General features: G+C 49.9%; 1 long non-coding RNA gene across 1 annotated transcript; it reads right to left on the reverse strand.

The window, feature by feature from the left end:
- Nucleotides 1-1,051: 1,051 nt before the first annotated feature.
- LOC149324575 (uncharacterized) lies at nucleotides 1,052-11,155 on the reverse strand. Its single transcript, XR_016286822.1, has 3 exons — nucleotides 10,835-11,155; nucleotides 3,276-3,359; nucleotides 1,052-1,140 (listed from the first exon to the last, which is right to left on the reverse strand). It is a non-coding gene; the product is annotated as an uncharacterized LOC149324575 (long non-coding RNA).
- Between the last annotated feature and the right edge of the window lie 1,502 nt (nucleotides 11,156-12,657).

Consider the following 12,657-nt stretch of genomic DNA (forward strand, 5'->3'; position numbering starts at 1 on the left):
TCTACTTGCGACTATCTCCTGTGCAGTTCAGGTCATGCCAACCTGCCTACTTTTCCGCAGCGCCCGCCAAGATAAGAGCAGCGATGTCTAGCGCGTTTTAAGGCTCCCTGGAATGCACCAGACGACATGGAATTTTTCCTAAGCTCACAGTCAAGCAGGTTTTGTGCTGTGTTTATCCATAAACATTCACAATTGCTTCTAGAGTCTTAATAGGCAAATGCGAGCTCTGGCGCGCGCGTCTATACCTGAGTAATGCAAAGGGCAGGCAAAATCACTGGAGCCCGGCGTTCATTTAAGCCGCTGTTATAACATTTAGATACCACGCGCTGCTTATTAGCTGATGCCGCAATTCTAGTCGCAAATAAGCATGTACTCAACCACTGGAAGGCTTCCATCTTGCAAGGATGTGTATTCAAAAAGCTCGAACAAATTACGATTAATCTCGTGCTTCGTTCTCTAAACGTAAGAGGCGAAAAAAACTCATTGGTACACGCGAACCTATTCTTGAATGCAACAGCACCAAAAATGCGTTATCTTTGCCTTTCGGTTTTGTTTGGTTTTATGGAGTTTGACGTCCCAAAGCGACTAAGGCTATGAGAGAAGCCGTAGTGGAGGGCTCCGAAAATTTCGACCACCTGAGGTTCTTTAACGTGCACTGCATCGCACAGTACACGGGCCTCTAGAACTTCTCCTCCAAAGAAATTCAACCGCCGCGGCCGGGATGGAACCCGCGTCTTTCGGGTCAGCAGCCAAGCACCATAACCACTGAGCCACCGCGGCGGCTATCTTTGCCTCTCGCCCACTCGCTCCGTGATATGCGTCTTCGAGAGCTCAAATAGACAACAAAGCGGACAGACAGTGCACGCAAATACAGCCCCGTAAAAACGCCTCAGCTTCAGATCCCTACACAAAATTACAGTCAATCACGACATTCAAGCTAACCAAATCAACAATGCGACATGTGTTGCATCGGAACAACGGAAGAGCTGGACGTCGGAAGGAACTCACCGGGTCACAGTAGTGCGACAAATGCTACAGGACTCGCCGCCGCCGGAAAGTCGGCGATTACTCGATGCAGGTATGCCACACGAACCAATGGCCATCGACCGTGGGAACAGCTCCGCTGCGTGATGCTGACACCTGCATGATTATGCGAAGCTTCAAAAGGCGTGGCCCATAACGACCCAGTCAAGAGTGTGCTTTAAATATAAGCCGTGCTTCCTTCCTTATCAATGCTTGTCAGATTATCCGCTTTCTGATGGAAGCCATTGTGCAGTCACCTATTGAACAGGCACGTGGAAATTAACGATTATTCACTCGGGAACAGCAACCTGGCCCGCACAAGGCCCCACAGATGGCAGCACCTTCTCTCGCAGGGCAGTGGCGCATCGCTTAGGCGCTCCTCCACTGCGCCAGAGGGATATGAGGACTCCCAGTGATATATGAATGCAATGCAGAGAATGACCTTCTGCATATAGGCGAACTAACCCATTTGTCTTAACTCACCTTTCCCTTAAAGCGGTGCTTTATTGTTCACTTCAGTTTTGACTTATCTCTTCCACCTTCTTCTCTTTATATAGTTCAAGCCTACTAAGGATGAGCTATAAGCTCAGGCGTGCCGCTAGCTGCGTCGTTGGGTTGCGCTGAATAGCGGCGCAGGGTGGACTACGCAAAGCGGCTCTCGCCGTGAAAATCCGGGTATTGGAGGCAACCTCTTCAGGTGGAAGTTTGACGCTGCGGATTTATTTGCTTCAGTCTTACCGCTGTGGTAGTCACTGCGAGGAATACCTTCCGTCTCTCCGCCGCACATCTTGTGAGGTTTCGAGCAGTTTAATCGAAGCCTTTGAAGCTTGCGGCCTGATACATGTGGCATTCAGCAAGCATATACGAATTAGAAAACACGTTAATAAAGAACTTCTCTAAGCTGCCAATCTGGAGAACTCATTTACCGGATATATAAGGAGCACTTATCATTAAAGCCCCTCTTCATCATGCTCTTCTTCATAAGATTGGATCTGTGGTGCATACACCTGTACTGCTAAAATACTACCCCCCTTGGACATTGCTTGACTGTGGTTTACCGCGGGCTGCGCTCCGGTTTACGAGTAGAAGATGGGGGAAATTCGTTGATAATCGGAACAGCCATTAATCATTAATCAAGCCTATACTGAATAATCACCTGCTTTTGTTTTTCTTATTTGCCTTAAATGTAATAACGTCCGCCGAAGCCGCGTTTCGATCGAGGCGAACCGCAAATGGTCCCCGTGTGCTCTGAGAGGTCAGTGCACGCTAAGGATGTCCATGTGGTCGAAATTATTCCCGAGCCGTCCGCCACCCCAAATCTTTCTCTTTCTTCTTTCACTTCCACCTTCTTTCCTTCTCTTACGGCGCGTTTCTGTTATCTACCGATGTGAGAGACAGTTATCGCGCCATTTGCTGTCGTCCAAAACGAGCTAAAAAAAAACACGTTTACATTTCAAATGTTGGTCTCAAATATGTTTCGCACGCGCAGTTGTAAAAGCGTGAAAGAAGTTGCGTTCAATGTAGCAGGATACTGAGGGGCTTCAGAGACACTTTCTTTCAGGATTGCAATGGACATGCGCCCCTATGGACATAGAATAACAAGAAAATATTAAATTCATCTAGACATGAAATGAAATGCGAGCTGACTAATGAAACACGAAATAAAAATCTTAGCAGAAGAAAACTGAATACCTAGCAGTTACTCAAAATTTGAGGGCGAAAATAGGTCTTAAGAAGAGTGAACACAGCTTGATACACCCGATCACCAGGTGTTAACTTTGTTACGCTTCTCGAGATTCAGTTTTTGTGCTTTCAGTTTTCGTGCGTTCATGCTTTCATGCCAAAAAAATTGAAAATTAGTTTGGAGGAAAGGAAATGATGTAGTAACTGTCTCATATTCGGGTGAACACCTGAACCGCGCTGTAATGGAAGGGATAAAGGAGGGAGTGAAGTAAGAAAGAGAGAAAGATGTGCTGTAGTGGAAGTCTGCAGAACAATTTGGACCATCTGGGGTTTTTTAACGTGCACCTACATCGCACAGCACGCGGGCGCGTTTTGCGCTTCGCGCTCAATCGAAACGCACCAGCCGCGGTCGGGTTCGAACCCGGGTACTCCGAGAGTAGCCGGGCACCCTAACCACTGACCATTAGCATTTTCATCCACCTTACGCAGACAACGAATACATTCTTAACCACGTAAACCATGCAATACACAATACTTTTGTGTTCACAAAGAAAGACTGAGGTATTTACCTGTGAGCTTGACTCTCGATCCTCGTCAGGCGCTGTCGTCAGTTGTTTCCGTGACAGCGAAGAAACTGCGTCCTTTAGCCACACCTGCGGAAGCGTCGGAAATTTGGAAGCTGGTTAGAAAATACGGCTAAAGTTTTTTCCCTGCAGCATGGGGAGCGTAACGCTAAAAGAATGGCTGAGGGTTAGCTAAGGTTAAGCCTAGTCAGATGCTAAGCATATTGATGACTAGGCTTGGTAATACATGGCTTTCCTGCCGAGCCGCATATTGAGCACGCCGCTTAGCCAGACGTTCATCCCGCTCTTCATCGGTCTCTGTGGCACGCTGATGCTTTCGCTTCTCGTTCAAATCAGCCCTGCTTCTAGGCGACATCCCAACACCTGGCCGCCTCGTAAGTGCCCGGAGAGCGAGGCAAGCTCAGCTTTATACCGCTGCTGTAGCGTCACGTGGTCAGCTGCAGCGCCTCTGATGTGGAGCCTCCACCGCCGCGGCCGACCGCGCGAGCCGGCAGCCCATCTCTCCTCTGCTGTGACGTCATGTTGTCACGTGGTCAGCCGCCGCGCCTCTGATGTGGAGCCTCCACCGCCGCGGTCGGCAGCCCATCTCTCCTCTGCTGTGACGTCATGTTGTCGCGTGGTGTCACGTGGTCACGCTAAAGGTCAATGGTAGCTCCACCGCCGCGCTCGAAGGGCTGTAGTGTAGCTCTAGTAATATGCTTCGCATAAAAAAGGTGGGAACGAAGTCAGTGTTGGTCTCCGACGAATGCCACAAACAAGGGCGAGGTTGTGGCTAGTAGTTTAGAGCGATTTGATGGTTATCGCATTCGTTCCGGCTGAAATGGACCAGGAAATTTTTTTCTGACGTCACGGTCACTTAGTCCGCAACAAACATAACGGTGCAGGATAGAAGAGTCCTTCATCTAGCTAAGCTCAGGTGTTCGCTGCAGCGTTCATGCGAAAATAACTGTGTCAGAGCAGTTTATTCTGGGTAGATCAAGCCTTAAATGATCAACTTCAAATCGCCCTAGACGGCGTACCTTGGGCAGTCGGGAAAGAGCAGACCCATTACACTCTAACTGTCCCCCTAGAGAAAATTAGAATTTCGGTGGAGAAGAAATTCTAGAGAAGAAAGAGCTGCCGTAGCGGAGGGCTCTGAAACGTGCCCTGGAATCGCAAGGCACGGATACCTTTTCGCGTTTCGCCTCCATCGAAACGCGGCAGCCTGGACGTGTTCGAACCCGGGAACACCGGCTCAGCAGCAGAGCGCCCTAACCACTGAGCCACAGCGGCGGGGTATAGCACATGTCCTCTTCGGTCTGTCCCAAGTGAGGCATACTTTGCAACACCTTGCCGGTATTTATTAATAACGTACTCTGGGATGAAGTGCACTGAGAACTGCATCAGTGCTGGCACCAGCTAAAACTAATTTTACTAACCCTGGGTTGTGAATGCTTACGGTTTTGCACTGAAGTGTCAGAACAGAGATAAGCGTTTGCGGCCTACGTGTTGGATTTTTACGAAAATTACGCAAAATGAGACGGAAACGGCGTTTTCTCTCTACTTTCTTGAACAGATAACAATATCGGGACTTGCGCTCAGTGGACGCTTCAAGGCAATGGACCTAGGGGTCGTATTTTAACATGATAGCGTTAAGGGCCCCGTGTCGTTTCGCAGAAAAGGCGGTGTCGTCGTCGCCGGCGTTGGCTGTGAACAAAAAATCGGAGCAGCATTAATACATTAAAGTCTTTCGGGTCACAGCATGAATTAGTATAGAAGAAGGATGGATAACTGGGCGAGTTTGTACTGATACATCGTGGGAGGGAACAGCGCGAAACGAAACGACGGACAAAGGAAGAGGACACAAAGGAAGAGGTCGTGTTACTCACAGGTCACCGTTGGTGGAATGCGCATGCTCTCTTGTCTACGAGCTTCCACTATCGTGCAAAAAAGTATACATTGGTCAGACAGGCCGATGTATTAATGTTCGCCTGAGGGAACATCTTAATTCACTATCAGACACCAGATACTCTCATCTGAAAGATCATTGCCGCGAGTGTGGGAAGGAAAATGATAAAAAACAGAAAAAGTGCCGCCCTTTGGTCACAAAAACTAAAATTTTGTTTAGACACCGGGATAAATTGACAAGGGAGATTATGGAAGCTTATTTCATACGAAAGAAGGAATCACAATGTATCAGCCAGCCTTCTTTAGCATTAGTTAACAAAGAAGTATCGTTTTTAGATAATTCATGACTTGCTTCATTTCGGGATTCAGGGGTGCTTTTGTTCAGAGTTCACCACGTGGCGTATTGTGCGTTTGATGGTCTTGATTCCACTAGACCAATGGTAGTTGCTCTGTTTGTTCACGTGAGTTTGATGTATATATGTTTTCGTTTTTCAATAAAAAATTCAGTTTCAAACAGCGCTCGTCTTTGTGTCCTCTTCCTTTGTCCGTCGTTTCGTTTCGCGCTGTTCCCTCCCACGATGTATTATTATAGAAGGCTTGTTCTAATGTATTGACTACCAGGATGTCCTGTAGTATACAAAACATTATCTGGCGCAAGACGCCAGTTCGATCCGGGCCGCGGCGGCTGAATTTCGATGGGGGCGAAATTCTAGAGGCCCGTGTACTGTGCGATGTCAGTGCACTTTAAAGAACCCCAGGTGGTCGAAACTTCCGGAGCCCTAAACTACGGCGTCCCCCATAGCCTGAGCCACTTTGGGACGTTAAACCTTAATAAACCAAAACTTTGTCATGCAGGCTTTCGTCGGTACGGAAATGCGGCTACAGCGTTCGCCGGGTGCATCTGCAAGTTTCTGTAGTTCTGTGGCGCTCTTTTCAGTATCGCTCACATAGTCGTTTACGCCCTAGCGCTCGGTCGAAAAGGCTTTGGAGTCGTAGTTGTAGTCGCTGGCATCGCGGTGGGAAAAAAAAAATTGCTGAGGCTCAGCTTGGCTAAACCTAGGGAATGCGAAGCATATTAGTGGCTAGGCTTGGTAATACATGGCTTTCCTTGGTTGAATACTTGTTCATTTTAATACAACCACTAGAAGCCTTCGTCGTGGGGGAAGACAACGGCATGGCTACAGCGGAACGCCGACTAACCCCGAGACGCGCGTTGGGTGAGCGCCTGGATTGCCACGGAAGCCGCGTCTGCCTGCCCGGTGGAGCGAGCGTTTCACCTACACCGAGTGTGAACGCGCGTTCGAAATGCGCGGGAATGCGTGGGTGTGACGTTTAGGGGTCCCACGGCGACGGCGCGAGGTGAAGGCCGGCTCTCTCATCCGATGTCACGTGGTGTGACGTCACGGTGTCACGTGGCGTGACGGCTAGGGGTCCCACGGCGACGGCGCGAGGTGGAGGCCGGCTCTCTCATCCATGTCACGTGGTGTGACGTCACGGTGTCACGTGGTGTGACGCCACGGTGTCACGTGGGGGTCCCACGGCGACGGCGTGAGTGGTAGCTCTAGCAATATGCTTCGCATAAAAGGTATCATGCCAACCGTTTGCCGCAGTATGTTGTAGACGGTGTAATAACATTCAACGTTTCGAGCAGCATAAACTTACTGGTTTAGTCTGAGAGCTTGCGGCAGGAATTCTAACTTTAAACCTATAATCGTGGCTGTGGGTGTCCACCGAGATGAGTGAAACAGTTACTGCAGCTTCCTTTCCTCAAATCCAATTTTCGTGTCGTCCATTACGGCACCGAGACATAGCATCTATTTTTCTCTCTCTCTCTCTCTCTTGTTTCACTCCCACCTACCTGCCTTTCATTACGGCGGGGTTTAGGTATCCACCGAGATGACAGAGAATTCACTGAGCCGTTTCCTCTCCTCAATAATTCGCTGCGTTCAAAGCTGTTTGCAAAGGGCAAGGCGTCGCGCTGGGCGGGCGTTGGCGTTCCGTGCTCTCCCTGGCAGCGCTGCAACACGCTGTCGCGTTCCACTCCTAAACGCGAAGCTTAAGCGTCTTCGAGTTTTTTCCTTTCTGTTGCATTCCTTTGTCCTTTTAACATTGCAGCTACGCTTTATGACGCCAGGGTTCACAGCAATGATGCAATATTGTACAAGAAGAATACTCGTATAATAAACAGCCCCTTGCAATCCCTGTCACCCAAGGCACTGTGGTTTGCGTAAGGTCGCAAGACGCCGTAGATCCGGGTGACCCCTCTAACTCTTCTTACAATTTAATTTTGCACATAAAAAGTTTTTCATTCTCTCTTCATCGGCCGACTTACGCATCCGCAGTGTTAGTTCAGGGGTCAGGACACTCCGTTGCTCTGCTACAATACGCAGGTGGACTCCTCGCCGCGGCTGGATGAAGAAGAAATGCAAAATGCATCCGTGTGTGGGTGGATGTCTTCGCACGTAAAGAAACGCAGGTGGTAAAAATTACTGCCGAACAGTGAATGGAGGCATTTCTTCATATTTAACTTACAGCGTCAGGCGTTGCTAACCGATATGTGAGGCAACTACTGCGCCACCTAATTAAAAAAAACGGTGTTCAAAGGTGTTTCCAACGGGTAAGATGTCCTGCCGAAAGGGCGATAGCGTTCCGTTCCGTGGACTCCCTGGCAGCGCTGCAACACGCTGTCGCGGGTCTGCACATAAATAACAACGGCAACTACCTTCTTGCCCTCCAGAAACTACGGCTCGTGAGCGAGCAAGTCGCCAGGATGATCGCCAGGATAACGACTCGCAAATCGGGGATGCGAGAAGACGATACTCTGCGACTGGTGCAGGCTTTCGTTGTAAGCCGCGTCGTCTACGTAGCGCCCTACCTCCGCCTTAAGAAGCGTGACATCAAAAACCTCGACATTATAATCAGAACTGCCTACAAGAAGGCCCTGGGACTCCCTCTTGCGACATCCACGGACCGGCTCTTGCGACTGGGTGTGCACAACACGATCGATGAGTTGATAGAGGCACACCTTACGGCGCAGGTGGTACGGCTCTCCACAACTCGAACTGGCCGACAAGTCCTGAGTGATTTAAACATCTATTGCCCCCGACAGCTAGACACCAAAACCGACATCCCAGCCTCATGGAGAGGACAACTCAAGGCAGCTCCACTACCCAGGAATATGCACCCTGATTTTCACCAGTCAAGACGACAAGCACGAGCCGAAGCCATGAAAAGACACTACGGCGGGCGCGAGGGCGTGTTCTATGTCGATGCTGCGGGTCCCGAGCAGGGAATGACGGCCGTCGTGGTAGTGCACCAAAATACAACAGTCGACGGACTAGTACTGGCTAGCCAGGACATACTGGCTGCGGAAGAAGTGGCGATTGCTCTAGCTGCAACACACACTAGATCAATATACATTGTCACAGATTCACAGACAGCGTATCGCAATTACCTCAGGGGCAGGGTCGCACCGCTAGCAGCTAAAATCCTGCAAGATAGCTACATCCGTGGCTACCAACCCACACACAAACACTTAATATGGGTACCAGGTCACCAGGGCATCCCAGGGAACGAGAGCGCACATGCCTCAGCCCGAGCATTTCTCCCCCGGGCACCCAGTGCGGATGCCGTGGAACCTCCTACCCCACTACTAACTTACAATGACATACTTCAGCACTTAAGATTATCCCGTCGGGTCTACCCTCCGCCGGCTAAGACACTAGATAAAGGGGAGGAACAACACCTCCGAAAGCTACAGACCAACACTTACAACAACCCACGAAGACTACATGCCATAGACCCGGAGTCATTTGACTCACAATGCAAATTCTGCGGCGAGAAGGCGGACCTGTACCATATGGTATGGGCCTGCCAACGAAATCAGGCGATCACTGTTAATAACCAGCCAACGCAGGAGGGGTGGGAGGCAGCTCTGTCCAGCTCGGACGAAGAGTCAAAAGCAACTCATCGAAAGAGCCCGGACAGCAGCCTACGCCAATGGGGTTCCGGACTGAGAGCTCCAACCACGGCTACAACCTCCTAAACCATTTCATTAAAATATTTTCACCACCACACGCTGTCGCGTTCCATTCCTTAAGGTGAAGATTAAGCGCCCTCAATATTTTTATTAGGTGCACACCACAGCCACCTACCTCAAAGGGCTATTTAGGGGCCCACTGAACCAGGGAGGGATTTATGCGCCTTTCCTCAAATAGTGGATTGTGAAACGTTGTCAACACTAATAAGACCATGAATGGTGGTGACCTATTCTGTGGCGCGTTCATACCACGTTACGTTGAAAGAGGGCTTCACTCATCCCACGGCTTTCTCCGAGAATGCAGCTAGAAGTTCTAAAAGGGATGTCGGGGCATGTTATGTTTCCCCCGGTAGTCCAAATTATTCGCAAGCGCTCCACTACTGCGTTTATTTCTCTTTCTCTTTGCACTGAGATGTGAGACAGTTACTGCGCCATTTATTCCGCACCAGCCGTGGTGGCTCGGTAGTTACGGAGCTCGGCTGCTGACCAGAAAGACGCGGGTTCGATCCCGCACGCGGCGACCGAATTTCGACGAAGGCGATATTCTAGAGGCCCCTGTAATGCGCGATGTTAGTGCACGTTAAACTCTAGGTGGTCGAAATTTCCGGAGCCCTTCACTACGGCGTCCCTCATATCCTGAGTCGCTTTGGGACGTTAAACCCTAATAACCCCAACCTAAACTACTAATTCCGCGAGCGTGTTGCAGGTTACGACTTTGGTTGGTCGAGCCCAAGGTCGCAGTAGCTGCCTCACTTCTTGGTGGACTCACGAACGCACTGTTAGAGTAGAGGGGAAGGTCGGATCGCAAAGACAGGAAGAGTTGCTGTAGTGGAGGGCTCCGGAATTATGTCGGCCCTACATCGCGAAGCACACAGGCCGCCTTCCATTTCGCATCCATCGAAACACGGTTGCCGCGGCCACGTTCGAACACCGGAGCCCCGGCTCAGTAACCAAGCCACCACGGCGGATTGCTGCGATAGTTGCAAACTTCCACTAGCCCAAGTTGCTCCAGGAACATTCGAGACAAAGAGAAATTGGCGAAGTGGATCAGCAGTTGTTTTCCTAAAGGCACAAATCTGCATGTATGAGCTGTCTCAGAAAAGAGTTACAAGAGTTCGTAACACTTGTATTTGCCGCAGCGTATAGAACAGGTGCCGCTTTTCCAAAAACTGACGCGATGTAGAGAATGTTCCTATAGTCCTCGTCGTGAGCAAAATAAGATGTAGACACGATGAAGCAAAAAAAAAGGGGGGTATATGGGTTCGCGGGGGTTTAACGTCCCAAAGTGACTCAGGCTATGAGGGACGCCGTAGTGAAAGGCTCCGGAAATTTCTACCACATGGGGTTCTTTAACGTGCACTGACATCGCAGAATGCACCGACCTCTGGAAGTTCGTCTGTATCGAAACTGGACCTCCAAGCCCGTGATCAAACCCGCGTCTTTTGAGTCCGAATTAGAGAAATTAGGGCAAGAAACTATAAGCAAACAAAGAAACAATATTTTGTTGTCCTAATATTATCTTTCATGTGGTCTCGTATTCCAATGGTAATCATGAATTTAGGAGCCCGATACCAGTTATGCCGGCTATGCGTTGTAACGATGTCTAAATTGTACTCACGTCGGCGTCGCTCGTTTCCTGAAGGCCATGCTGCGGGTGTTTCACTGGCTCTTTCACATCGATGCGAATTCCTTCTTCCTAAAATTGTAAAAGGAAAGGCCTGATAAGCTTCTGGGACACTCGAAGAGTCTTTCACGCCCCCACAAGGCCTGGTGACATTGCGTCCGAAAGCGCATTCAATCATCTTTCACTGTCAGAATTCGAAATTTTTTATATTTTTTTATGGCACACTCGTCGAGTGAACGGTTCTCAGTACTAGGCCTATTCGCGGATGCTAATGCGCGAGGATGCAATGGCTCTCAGGTTGACAGGGTGATGAGAACGTCCGTCGCTGCCAGCTTGAACACATCGAATCGAAGAATCCGATGCGCTATGTGATAGTCGCGAACACAAGCCAGGTAGTGCGACTGGCCACAACTACGACCGGCCGCAGGGTCTTAGAAGATTTAAACATTAGCTTACCGCAGCAAGTGGCTGGGAGACAAGATATACCTAAAGAGTGGAAGAGCAAATTCCTTACGCTTCCGCTTCCCAAAAACATGCACCCGGAGCATCATCATGCTAGACGAGTGGCGAGGAGCAAGAAGATGAACGAGTGCTATTCAACAAAAGAAGGAGCCTTCTTCGTGGACGCTGCGGGTCCTGTACAAGGAATATCAACAATCTCAGTGGTGCACCAAATGCAAGTCGTGGACGGGCTTTCAGTTCGTAACGGGGATACACAGGCTATGGAGGAAGTAGCGATAGCCCTAGCCGCAACGCACTCCGAATCTAAATACATAGTTACAGATTTTACAGAAACTATATGCGTGGCAGAATCACGCCGCTAGCCTGCAAAATTCTTAGTCAATGTAGGACTTCAGCTGAACGGAAGGAATTAATATGGGTACCAGGTCACCAGGGAGTTGAAGGAAACGAGCGCGCACACGCTTCGGCCCGAGCTTTTCTTCCCCGGCATCCTTCTACGTCCTCCCTTCCTGATTCTGGCTCCCCCTCTCCGCTAACGACATATTCAGAAATATTGCAACATTTGCCCCTTGAAAGGCAGACACTCCCGAGGCCCGCTAAGGGTCTCAGTAAATCAGAGGAATGTCACCTTCGCAGGCTACAAACTATGTCTTTCAATAACCCAGCTACGCTTCACGCCATTGAGCCCGAGTCCTTTTCGGCACAGTGCCAATTTTGTGGCCAGAAGGCAAACTTGTACCACATGGTATGGGCTTGTCAGAAAAATGACAGCATTGAGATCATAAATCAGCCAACGCGGGAGGGCTGGGAGGCGGCCCTGTCCAGCTCGGACCGCGAGGAACAACGAGCCCTCGTCGCCAGAGCACGGGCAGCGGCTTTCACCAACGGCGTCCCGGACTAGGGACCCGATCAGCCTTCCCTTCAACTAAGGCTTTAATAAACGTTTTCATCATCATCATCGAAGAAGTTGTACATCGGGAGGATGCACGAGGCATACAGGAAGCTGCACGAGCGGCGAGCGGCAGCCCTCTCGTTATGTGACGAGATGCTTATGTATGAACAAGGTGGATCGAGGAAGCTAGCGGCGATGCACGTCGAGAGCTACGACACCTGCATCCAGTACGCAGAGAGCGCATTGACCGCCAAAGAAAACGAGAAAATGCAGCAGCATCTAATGATAGCCTGAAGACCAGTTACCGGGCAAACTATTCGGCCGCAGACTCCCCGTGGGATATCTTAAAAAGGCTTGGATCTACCTGCCCACCCTCGCTGTTCCGGAACATGCTATGTCATTGCACTGCTAAGAGGGAAGTGTAGTTCTTACCATGTACGATGACGTACAGATCCCGCACCGA

This window comes from Amblyomma mixtum, unplaced genomic scaffold (assembly GCF_055824585.1).
Source record: "Amblyomma mixtum isolate Tamu unplaced genomic scaffold, ASM5582458v1 scaffold_23, whole genome shotgun sequence".
Lineage (NCBI taxonomy): Eukaryota > Metazoa > Arthropoda > Arachnida > Ixodida > Ixodidae > Amblyomma > Amblyomma mixtum.